Here is a 12,130-nt window from a genome sequence, read left to right as displayed (position 1 = left end):
TTAAAAAAAAAAAAAAAGAATTAAGGTCCTGTGTTCTACCTACCTTGTCTTCCACAAAACCAAAAAGTGTTTTCAGTTATTTGCAGCTTAATGACTATTTTTGTCCATCCCCATGCCCCAGCTCAACCACAATTTTTTAAATCTACTATTATCCTCTTCCAAATAAAATTCTCCAAAGTACAAAAATTGCTAAAGTCCTCTATTTTAAAAAGTAAATTCCCCTCAGTGGACTATAATAAAGTTCCACTACGATTAGCATGCAAACAATGAAATTTATATGTAAAATGGGAAGTACCACATTAACTGCTAAACAAACTGGTTTCTCTAACCTATTATTAAATTAACTTTTAAAAACTTTATCTGATATCTTCAAATGGTAGAGATTGCTATTTTACTGTTTGTGAAAACAACTATAACAGGAGAAACCTGTTTCACCTATCAAAACTATTGACAATGTTGACAAGAAATATAAAATGCATTTCAGAATTTAAAAAAAAAAAAAAAACTTAGAGACCTAGACTCATTTGTGAAAAATTAAGCTATATAACTCATGCATAAAAATTTTATAGGTTCGCTTGTATAGGTAAACCAGTGATCCTAGGATTTGAATAATAATAATATTCTAGAATATTGAGGGAAAAATGGATGGAGGAAAGAAGACATTAACTGGAATTACAATTCAGTACCAAACTTGATAGGCAGTAGTTCATCGCTCCACAAAGACTAGGACAAAGGCAAATCAAAACATTAGTCCAAACATGATCCTTAACAAACAGTAGGCCAAATATGACACAAAGATTTAAAATGAAAGAATACATAAATAAATAAATACATAAATAAAAAAATAAATAAATAATAAAATGAAAGAATACAGTTCATGAGGGAAGAGCTTTGTGGAAATACTAAATGAATGAGGTCTGATGGCCTCAGATGCTAAAGTAACAAAATTACTATAAAAACAACCTCAGAAACCATACTGTCTGCCACTATATGTATAGGCTCCCTTCAGTGGCTGACTTTTCACTAAACTAAAATATAATCCATTCAAAATGTCATACCAAGATAAATTACCTTGTCTTCCACAAAACCAAAGAGAGACTACTCAAGGAAATTCCAGATAACCACTCTAAGAACCATTTGCATTTGTACAATGCTCTTAGCAGAGGGCCTCAAAATGACGAATACATCTTGAAGTACAGAATAAATATTCTATATGGTTTATCAAAAATTAGTGTTCTGTCTCTTAAGCCTGCAACAGTGAAAAACCACAGGTTTCTATTTTTTCTAAAAATAGTATTTGTTATTTGCATCCCCTGTGGTGGAAGTCTCATTTTGAAGCCTGGCAATTTTGCTTACTGCTGATAATGAGGGCAGAATATGGGTGTATATGTGGGATAGGGGAAAAGTTGAGAAATCCCTCACTAGTACATGAATGTATCCTACACTTGCCCTTTTAAATGTGCTCCTTTCCTGGAAATTTCGCAAAAAAAAAAAAAAATCCCTTTGGGGATCTGCATTACTTTCATATCTGTCAATATTTCACATGATAACCTTCAAAGAGTCTGACCACTTGTTCTTAATCATTTGCCAGGTAGACTGTATTTTCACCACAAATGTCAACTACTAGTGGGTGGTGTGCATGTGTATACGTACATAATACTCATTTATGTATATGTGTATATCTGTAGAAAATACATAAAATAAAGACATCGATATCACAGTTTATACCACAAAAAATGACAGTAGAAAATTTGGAAGTATTTTAATAAGCTCTATTTGGGAAGCCTAACACGTCTCACAAAAGACAAAACAGAAAACAAAACAAAAAAACAACAAAAAACAAAAAAACCCAACACCCTGTGCTGACATGATTAGCTACTCCATTCAACTGGTGTGAGGTATCTGAGGCATGCTGCATCTGAACCCTTATCATACTATCTGGGGTGTGCTATCCTGTGGAGCAGTTCATATGAAACTGCCAAAACCTTCTAAAATGATAGGATGACATACTTTATATATCAGAAGCTTAAATAAACAAGGAACACAGTATGGCAACGACATAATTCGTTATTTATTTTAGAACAAAAGCTCATCCCAAAAATTCTTTGTCAACCATCCAGAAGTAGCCCAGCTTTTACCAACCAAGCAGTTATTTACTATAGCGACTTCATCACCAAGATTACCAAAATTTTCCACACGCTTCTAACAGTTTCTGTATGTGTTGTTACCTGGGCAACACTCTAAAAGGGCTTTTACCTTTACAGAACTGGGAGGTCAAAAAGAAGTAAAGCTTCTTCAAATTAACTGTGCACCATTTTAATTAGAAGTACTAAGTATGAAATCATCAGAAAACAGAAAACCTTGAGAACTACCACCAATTTGATTAAAAGACACACCTTACTGTCACTAATCTTCATTTCTAGCCACCCAATTCACCTGTGGAACAAGGGAAGCTCCATCCAGGACTTCAAAACATCCTCAGTCATATAGGCTGTCAAATACATAAGCGCTGAAATTCAAGGAACTTCTTTGAGTAGAAAAATAATCTATCAATCCCTCACATCTGGCTGTGGTATGAAATACCCTGCCTTGCTGCCCTAAATTCTGAAAGCTAGGAGGCTCAGCCATGGATCTGTAAAGACTGCCTTTCTGCCAAACCAGATCTGCCTCCAAAAATTAAGATCCAGTCATTTAGAAATCACATTTTAGAAAGCACTTTGAAAATACTTTCAAAACTGCTTCCTCCTCTACTACAACCAATTTGATGCTAGGTCTATTTGGCAAACAAAAAATAATGGTATCTCCTTACAAAGAAAATATTTTCCCTTACTTTCCAACAGTTTTAGGATTGGTAAACTTGAGGTTGCTTCCTTAACACTAAGAATTTTTCCCTTCAGCTTTTACACTAAGGATATTCAAGTGCTCTCTGGGTCATATTCTAATCAAGAACATAGCATACAAAACTTCTTTAAGGTTAAAAAGTACTGGGGCGCCTGGGTGGCTCAGTCCTTAGGCTTCTGCCTTCAGCTCAGGTCATGATCCCAGGGTCCTGCTCCTCAGGAATCTTGCTTCTCCCTCTCCCACTCCCCCTGCTTGTGTTCCCTCTCTCACTGTGTCTCTCTCTGTCAAATAAATAAGTAAAATCTTCAAAAAAAAAAAAAATGTTAAGAAGTACTAGATGACGCCAGAGTCAAAAATGAAAGATAAACTGAAAAGCAGAAGGGAAAACTGGCATTCAAGGCTCTTCACCATCTAGTACTAACTCTTTCTTGCTTAGCCTTTTCCCTCTATGCCTTTGATGACCCTGGCCCTAGGCTCAGAAAGGCCTTTCTTTACATACTATTTGTCCTATTCCCACATGTCCAAATCCCACCTGTTCGTCAAAGCATGGTTTTAAATGTCACCTCTTCCCTTATCCTTACAACTAAAAGAAATTGCTCTCTCCTCTCTCTAAACTCTCAAAGTGCCTTATCTTTATTTCTTTACCACACTTACTTTCTGCCATATAGTATCTTTGTTTCCATATTTAATCCCCACATAAACATGAAGGCCTTAGGGTCAAAATCCATGCCTTATTCAACTCTATTCATAAACTGCTTAATACAATGTCTGGCACATATGAAGCACCTCAACTGAGCTACATGAAAAGCTTTAGTTAGGAGAGAAGTCCACTAGAAACAACTCCAGATTATTAGGATTCTGGAGACCAGCCTTTGTTAATAACTAGCTATATCACCTTGAACTTCAACCTTTTAGAATGTTCATCTGCAAAGTGAAGAGGGTGGACCAAACCAGTTTTTAACTGTAGGCTGTTATCTATCATTAGCTGGCTATAAAATCAATTTAGGGGTCAAAACCCAGCATTTTTTTTTAAATGAAATGAAGTGGAATAGAAATATCAATGTGTACTGTAGGCAGTAGTGTGCTGAAAATGTTCAACAACTGGCTATACAAAGGGAAGAAAAAAGCCCTAAACTATACCACTTGCTGATTTCCCTGGTGTAAATACTCTCACGCCATAGACAACTTCAAGTTACCAGCATGATGTCACTGAACATGGAGCTAGGTGGGAAGAGGAAGGCACACTGCTTCTGCAAGGCAGTATGATGAGCCAGTTCCAGCAAGGTCCTGAAAAGACAAGTATTGTTTTGCCAAACTTTTCTTTCAACTTTGCATGCAGGCACAGGAGTGTGGAGGGAGAGGGGATTGAATCAAGATATAAAATGTGTTTCTTACTGTAAGTCACAGTCAAAACAGTTTAATAAATGTTCAGCTAAACAATCTCCTAGTCTCATGTGTCCTACACAATGCAATAAATCTTATTCTTGGTTACGTGTGTAATTTCTTTACCACCACAATTTATTTCTCTTCAAAAATGAAAGTTACAGAGATGCCTATTAATATCACCAGAAGGCAACTTACAAGGAGTGGAAATTTGGCTTAGGAAGTATCAGAAAATGGCCAAGGTTCTCAGCCTTTGTTCAGCCCCACACACCTAAGGGACATAATTACATCCTACTAGTAGCAGTGGCTCATTTAGCAAAGGGTTGGGGGGAGAAGGGGAGAGGAAGAGGAAATGTATAGTATGAAAAAAAATCCAAGTAACTGTGACATTTGTGCCCATGCCCCCACTCCACTGAGAACTCAGGTACAGAGAAAACCAGTGCTGTAAAAAAGTAAATTTCTATATCTGATGTTTCCCAGCCAATTTCTCCAGCACAAGCCTGCATCCCCAAACAAGATCTCCATTACTGAGAATTCCCTACTAGAATTAAGTTTCTGCCATGGACTAGAGACATGTACTTGTTGAATTTAGAATAAGCAAGGAAAAAAAAAAAAAACAGCATAGCCAACAGTTGTTAGACTTGATATTCTGGGAAAATCAGGCTTTTATTGGGTAAAAAAAAAAACCTTTCTTACTTCTTATTTAAGCTTACTAAACTGAGTAAGGAGAGGTGAAGTTTCTTGAATATATTTTTGGCTGTTCTATGTCTATCACAACAACACAGTCTGTAACCAGATTTTTCATGAGTGTTTATAAAAAACTGTTTTTTCTATTTTTAAAGCTATTTAGAAAACAAGAAGGCTCAGAATTTCAAATAGACTAATAATCGTAGCCCAAATCTAACTCCAAATCAACTAAGTACATGCCTAGAAGTTTCCAATGAAAATTCCCCAAAATTACACCAAAAAGCACCAAAAGATGACAAAAAGGAGTCAGCATGAGCACAAATTTGCTATACTCAAACAATTTTGGCATCCTAGCTGTTGAGTGAGTGCAATATGGAAAATAAATATGAAAAGGTAAATGTTGAGATACAAGTTTTGCTAAATTCCATTAACTCTTCCTTATTAGGGGTCCACTGAGGTTCACATACTTATTTACCCAATTTCAAATACCAACCATAAAGTGAAAATTATTTACCACTCTGAAAAGCCACGAGTCAAGTCAAGCCATGTTTTCTTCCATGTTCACAATATTAAACCTCTCCTCTAAAATGTGAGTAGGTTTTACCATAACTCAGACTCAAGTCTGTACTTTCTCTGCCTCTACTGTTAGTGTGACAAATGTCATAAGACTATCTCCATAAGAAGTTCCTGAGCTATCTTTGCAGTACCAGAGGCTTGTATACCCTTGTGCTCCTGGTCATCCTCAGACCCAGTGGCTGAGCCATTTATACAAGGCAAGAGCTACCTACAGGTAGCAACTCATTAAAACTTGTGAGACAGAGCAAAAAAAGAAAAAAGAAAAAAAAAGCTCTGTGCCTGAGAATCCTATAGACTACAGTATCTATTTTCTAAACACCCTCTTTCCAGCCATAATCATCCCTACACCTCTTCAAGACAATGGTAGGATGGAATGCAGACCCAGTTCTACACCCTCAATGCAAGAAATTTTTGCTACTTAGCTACTACCCTCTTCAAAGTTCATCTCTTGAAGTTTGGCTATCTCCCACTCATAATATTTTTTCTTGGCACAACAGAATTCCTTCTTTTAACTACTCCATTAAGAATGGATAAAAGGACTTTTAGCTTTAATGCTGTATCATCTGAGTTCAAATATACAGTAATTGAACAAGTTGAAATCTGGGTTAAAGCAAAGGAAAAAATTTTAATTACAACTTCTTAGAAGTCACAAATTTTACACTGATGAGCAAACATGAAAACTTTTGTTTTATAAGCCTAATAAAATTCTGTCATTCAAAGAAAAACAGCACAATAACTACTAGGGTAAAAAGAAAATTATCTGAATCATGAAATATTAGCAAAGGAACAAAAATTCTCAGAATACCAAAACTATAATATATAAAAGTTCCTATCAAATAACAGGCCAAAAACAAAAACAAAACTTCATACATGTATTGTCACACCTTTTTATGCTGGGTGGTGTATTCACATGTCCCAATAGTACTGGGATCTACTACCTTGTTTCCAGCTTTCTAAAATACAGTGTAGGCTATATAATATGTTCACATATAAGCACTGCCCAACTACATCCACTTCTCCCCAGATGACTTATTAATACATCATATCAGAGCACATTTTGAACTGATTTAATATAGACACCAGTCTCTCAGAGTCTCAAGTAACTTACCAAGCTGGTGAGCATTTAAATACAAATGGATGAGGGGCGCCTGGGTGGCTCAGTCGTTAAGCATCTCCCTTCGGCTCAGGTCATGGTCCCAGGGTCCTGGGATCCAGCCCCGCATCGAGCCCCGCATCGGGCTCCCTGCTCTGCGGGAAGCCTGCTTCTCCCTCTCCCACTCCCCCTGCTTCTGTTCCCTCTCTCGCTGTGTCTCTCTCTGTCAAATAAATAAATAAAATCTTTAAAAAAAAAATAAATACAAATGGATGAAATTCATCTGGTCTTTCTTCCTTGCAATTTCATTGTCAGTTTCCTATGGGACTCTATTGAGATAATGAATCATAGACCAGTTTTCCAGCTCTAGCAGCTTGTGGACCAATATTTTCCAAGGACAAAATCCACTTCCAATTTGACCACAAGCAAACTTCATTTTTCTATTTTCTGACATCATAGTACTGGATATTCTACAGAAATTCAGCAGAAGCTAAATATAAACACTATTATAAGAAAAGTCAGTTTTCATAAAATTGTGTTTTCAGAACTGCAACAAGCAACTACCTACCTCCTACCAAGTACAAGAAATTTTAAATGTATTAAAAATCCCTAAATCTTCCAGTACCAAAAATGCAGGCCTTGAAATCAGTTTCCAGTCAGCGCTGAAATCTCTCAAGCAAAAGTTCTCTTTACCATTAATTAGTGTAATGAGGTTGGCGTTTCTCCTCACTTGCAGGAAACCTTCAACTCTACAAGTGACCACCTACAGTTCGGTACATTTTCTAAGATAATCTTGAGAGGTACACGGAGAATACACAAGTACCTGGACACACTGCCCTGGGATCAGAAACAAATCCTGTCAGTCGAGTCCCCTAGCATCCAGCCACCTTCCGCTGGCCGGTGGCCCCTTTCCACATGCTGACGCACTGCCCAGCCCTGCACCGTTGGCGACCAGTGCAAAGCACTAGCCCCGGCTCAGAAACTTTGACTCAGTTATCAGGACACTGAGCACCCACTCCTGGACAGAGGATTTTCGTGGCCAGGCGGTCAACTCCGAAGCGGGGCATTCCTTGCAGGCAGAGATCTGCCCAGGACGCAGCCCATCCCAAACTGCAAAACCACAAGCATCAACAGCGGGAGCGGAGCAAAGTGCCGGGAGGAGGCAGGGGGAGCGCGAGGGCGAGACGCGGTCACGAACAGAAGCCTGAGTGTGGGTAAAAAAAAAAAAAAAAAAAATACCCTAGCCACACGCCCCCCGGACGCAGGGCTGCTGAGACCGCGAGCCCGGCAGCAAGCAAGGCGCAGCGGCGGAGGCGGCGGCAATGTCAGGAGGGCACAGCTGGAGGCGAGCACCCAAGTCCCCACCCCGCCCCCAGGTGAGGGGCGCCCCGACTCCGCCCGCTGGCCCGGGCCAGGAAGAGCGACCAGCAGGCAGAGCTGTGGGGTCCAGGAAGCAACCGACAGTCCCGAAACATCCGTGCCCTCCTCCCGGTGGTGCTCTCGCATCCAGTCCTCGGCCCGGCCCCGACATCGACCCTCCCCCGACTCAGCCCCGGCGCCAACACCCCCGGCCCGGCCCGCGGCTCCTAGCCGCCCGACCGCCCGCGGGCCCCTAGGAGGCCGCCCTCGCCTCACCTCCTCACGTCTCCGCAGACAGGGCCGGAACAACTCTGCCGGGCGCCGCGTCCCACCCGCCGCCCCGCGCTCTGCGGCCGGGCCCGTCCCGTTCACTCCGCGGCCGCCGGAGCCCTGGGCGGGCGGAGGGAGCAAGGCGGAGGGAGTGGAGAATGGGAGGGGGGGGGCAGAGAGGGACCGCCCGGCAGGAAGAGGCGAGGGAGGGGGCGGGCCGAGTAGGAGGCGGGTCGGGAGCGCGCCCGTGCGGGCCCCTCGGCGCGGCGTGCGCGCTCCTGAGGGTGGAGGAGCCTTCTCTGCCCTCGGGTGCGGCGCGCACGCGCGTACACGTCCGCGCCTGGCTGTGGTGGGGCTGGGTACGGGGGGGCCGGGGGCTGGGGACGGGACAGTGAAGACCTGACAGAACTCGGGTTGTCAGAGTGGGGACCCGGGAAAGGGCGGGAGACGGTCGCCGTCCCTCAGAACCTTCCGGAGGGGTAACCGAGCCCGTGGGGCCAGCGAGTTCGGGCTCGCTGAGGGGCGTCCCCGAGCCCCGGGCAGGGTGGGCTGACGGGCCTGTCCAGCGGTTAGAGAGTTCTTAGATAATTCTAAGTTTGGGGAGATTGTGTTCCTGCTCATAAATTGGTTTACATATTTTCACTCTTAATGCCCAGCAATCCTCAAGGAAGTCACCTTAAAGAATACTAACTTTTCTCGCCAGTTACTCTTATGTGCCTCTTTCAAGGTGTCTGGTGTGCTTGTCAAGCGCTCCCTTGCTGGTTCGTTCTGTGGAACTCGGGAGATTGAAGAGGGAAAACACCTGCTATGTATTTATATTAAGAAAACTCAAATCATTCTCTCCTTTGGGGTAGTAAATTTGGGAGTACAAATTAATAGAGATAAAATAAACCAACTCTTTTTCCTTTACAAATATTGTATTACTGATCCTTGAACTGTTAGTATCCTCCTTCGTAGATCTTGCAGCCAGAAATGACCTGTAAATTTTCCTAATTTCTATAGCACTTTGTTTCTATAGGTTTGAGGCACCGAATATATTCAACCCTATCTAGGTAAATCTGCAATATTTTATCCCCCTAGAGAATCCTTGAGGACCTGCTTCATTCATTTTTATACCTTCCACAACGCCTAGAAAGTACTCCATAAATGTAATTGTACGAATGAATGAATATAGTGCAGCAAGAGTTAAGTGTATGTCCAATGATTTAAGCTCTAGAATGAATTCTTTAGTTTAAAATTCTCCCTTCTGCCCCACTTCAATTCCCCTGCACTCATTTCCCCAACTAGATCCAAAAACTACCCTGAGAAATACATTTGTCCAAAAGGCCCTCTCTCTCTTTTTTTCTTTTTCCTGACTTAAATGATTAGAGATGCTGGGACATATCAAGAGTGTTGAACGATCTTGCATTTCCCCTATCTTCTGGGCTCCTTCCCTGAAGGTCCTCTAACCTCTATATTCCAAGAGTCTACCTACCTCTGGGCCTGACTCAATAAATGCCAGAATTTTGATATTTAATAAAATTAGGGTTGGAATAACTCAAATCATCTGTATCTATTAATAATACACCAATAAGTACCTATTCATAATAAGCTGACAAGTAGGTACTGAGTCTCTACTAAATAAAGTACTAGTAAAGTTACACTGGGCATCATGAGGAAATCAGTAGATGAAAAAGACGTAAGTTTCTACCTTCTGATATCTTCCAACTGGAGAGAAGCTTTTTGACAAAAAGGGCAAACTCTGTCCCATGGCCACATGTTACACCTCTAATCACCAGGGGTCATTGTGTAAAACTGAACTGTCCCTCACAATAGAACTTAGATAAGAGATGTCACAAGAGAACCTAGATAAGAGACGAGTCACAAGAGAACCTAGATAAAAGACAGTGAAGATGATTCCATACAAACTTATCCTCATCCTCAGGAAAACAATTCTAAGTACATGCCAAAGAGTTAATAACAAAGCATTGTTCATATAATGCGTGCTGCTCACTTCTCTTCCCACAATGACTTCCTTTGCAATAAGCATATGCTAGCAGCCCTAAACCTTCAAAGGACTAAAAGCCCTCACTTTGGCGGAGAGTATAAAATACTCTAGCATGGCTCATAACATGACAGAAACTGGTGGCCTAGGTCCAGATCTAACCCACAAACATGTTTGGTTTGGCCTGTGTGGTGCTTAAACAAATTAGCCAAAGTTAAAAATTAAAACCAGAAGATTTCACATGCATTCTGGCTTCTCTTTAAAAAGCGAAAGGGACCACCTGGCTGGCTCAGTCGGTTAAGTGTCTGCCTTCATCTGAGGTCATGATCCCAGGGTCCTGAAATGGAGCCCCATGATGTCAGGCTCTCTGCTCAGCTCCCTGCTCTTTAAAAAAGTGAAAGATTTGGTAACAGTGGACCTCTATTTTCTCATGGTGACAATCGGCCGCCTACAGGGCATTCATTCTCTCCTTTCTCAAAGTTTCTGTATGCCCTATTTTGCCTTACCCTGTTTCCCTCGTGTGGGTCTGCAACTCCCAATTTAAAATTTCATAATACCAAAAAACAAGGAAACAAGTTACACATTGAACAAAATGGGAGAGTTTAAATCACAGTTATTTAATGAGGTGAAATATTATATTTCTTTCATAATGGGCATTACTGGTTGACTCCCCAGCATGCATTTCTACCCCTCTGCAATTGTGAGGCAGCTAATGATGTGAATAGGAAAAGGCCCAGCTCCAGTCCCAGGTGTGGGCCTTAATTGATGTTCGTAACCCGCCTAATCTGGTCTCTACCTAACTCTGTCAGTGTTCAAGGATCTAATGCAGATCTAAATTGGTCCAATCATAAGGGAGGCCAGATCTCAGGTTTATTAGCAGAAGAAATGTGCTCTCTTACTCTGGCTGGTGTGATAGGTGGACGTAAGTCCAGTAGTTACTGTGGCCACTTTGCTACCATGAGGAAAGCCAGCCTGAGGATAAAACTGACACATAATTGAAGAGCTCAAACCCAGGTTGAAGCCTACCCCTTCCTCCAGATTTAGTAAGTTCCCTGAGCCAATAAATTTTCTTGACTATTTTAAAAAGTTCAAATTTGGCTTTTTATTGCTTGCAGCCAAAGTTAAGTTTTCCGTACACATTACAAAAGAAAAGGCATTATCTGATTCTTCTAAGGATACATTTTCAATTAGATGAATAGGTAACAACCTAGTTGGTAAAATGTAAAGGGTCTTGAAAGGAACCATCCCCCAAAACTCTTTCCCTCACTAGGTTACTTGATGCCCGGGAATCCATCATCACCACACTTTCTTTTTTGTTAACTTTAACTTAAATCCTGTGCCCTCTTTAAATCTACTTTCCCTGAGAAGAGGACTTCATGACTCCAATCAGCAAACTTGTATAAATGAATTTATCATACAGTTTTTCAGTGGTTTTGTTTACTAGTGGAAAGATTAGGAAAGATACCAGGAACCTGAGAGAGCAAAGGTGTCATAGAGGAGGTACAGAAGACAAACTTTTATATTTCAGTTTTATGTAGAGCTGAAATTCAGAGTAATTCAGGCAAATCATACTAAGCCTATATGATAAAGCAAACCTATATTAAAATCACACTTTTAAGACTGAATAAGAACAAAATCAGTGAATATGTACGGATCAGAAAATTTCCTCAGCAGTGGAGGAGGTAGGCAAAGCCATAAATGTCTCTCTAAAAAAGAATAGCTAATGTACAATTTTTGTAATTTGAAAAGAAATAGAAAGAACACAGCCAAAAACTGTTTTTCCCATGCCTTGTGGCAAGTATCCAACATCCATCTCACCATCAGGGTCCTCTACTTTGGTCTAAGTGATTCTCTTTAATATATAACAAAATCACCCTGGGACTTTATTAGAAAATGCGGACCTCTATGTTTAAACCCTAAGAGATTCAGGGGACCCA

At 40.9% G+C, this 12,130-nt stretch overlaps 1 protein-coding gene across 3 annotated transcripts in view; it reads right to left on the bottom strand.

Moving 5' to 3' along the window:
* The window catches only part of RABGAP1L (RAB GTPase activating protein 1 like), a 748,424-nt gene extending 740,058 nt beyond the window's left edge, over window positions 1-8,366 (bottom strand). For 2 of the 3 annotated variants that reach the window (XM_078077987.1, XM_078077988.1), the window contains exon 1: window positions 8,216-8,362. The gene's annotated coding sequence lies outside the window, so the exon portion shown is untranslated. Of the gene's footprint in view, window positions 1-8,215 lie in introns of all 3 variants that reach the window. The other variant, XM_078077989.1, reaches the window with a different exon arrangement.
* Window positions 8,367-12,130: the final 3,764 nt, after the last annotated feature.

This window comes from Halichoerus grypus, chromosome 7 (genome assembly GCF_964656455.1).
Source record: "Halichoerus grypus chromosome 7, mHalGry1.hap1.1, whole genome shotgun sequence".
Classification (NCBI taxonomy): Eukaryota; Metazoa; Chordata; class Mammalia; order Carnivora; family Phocidae; genus Halichoerus; species Halichoerus grypus.
This window is presented reverse-complemented; position numbering and strand designations above follow the sequence as displayed.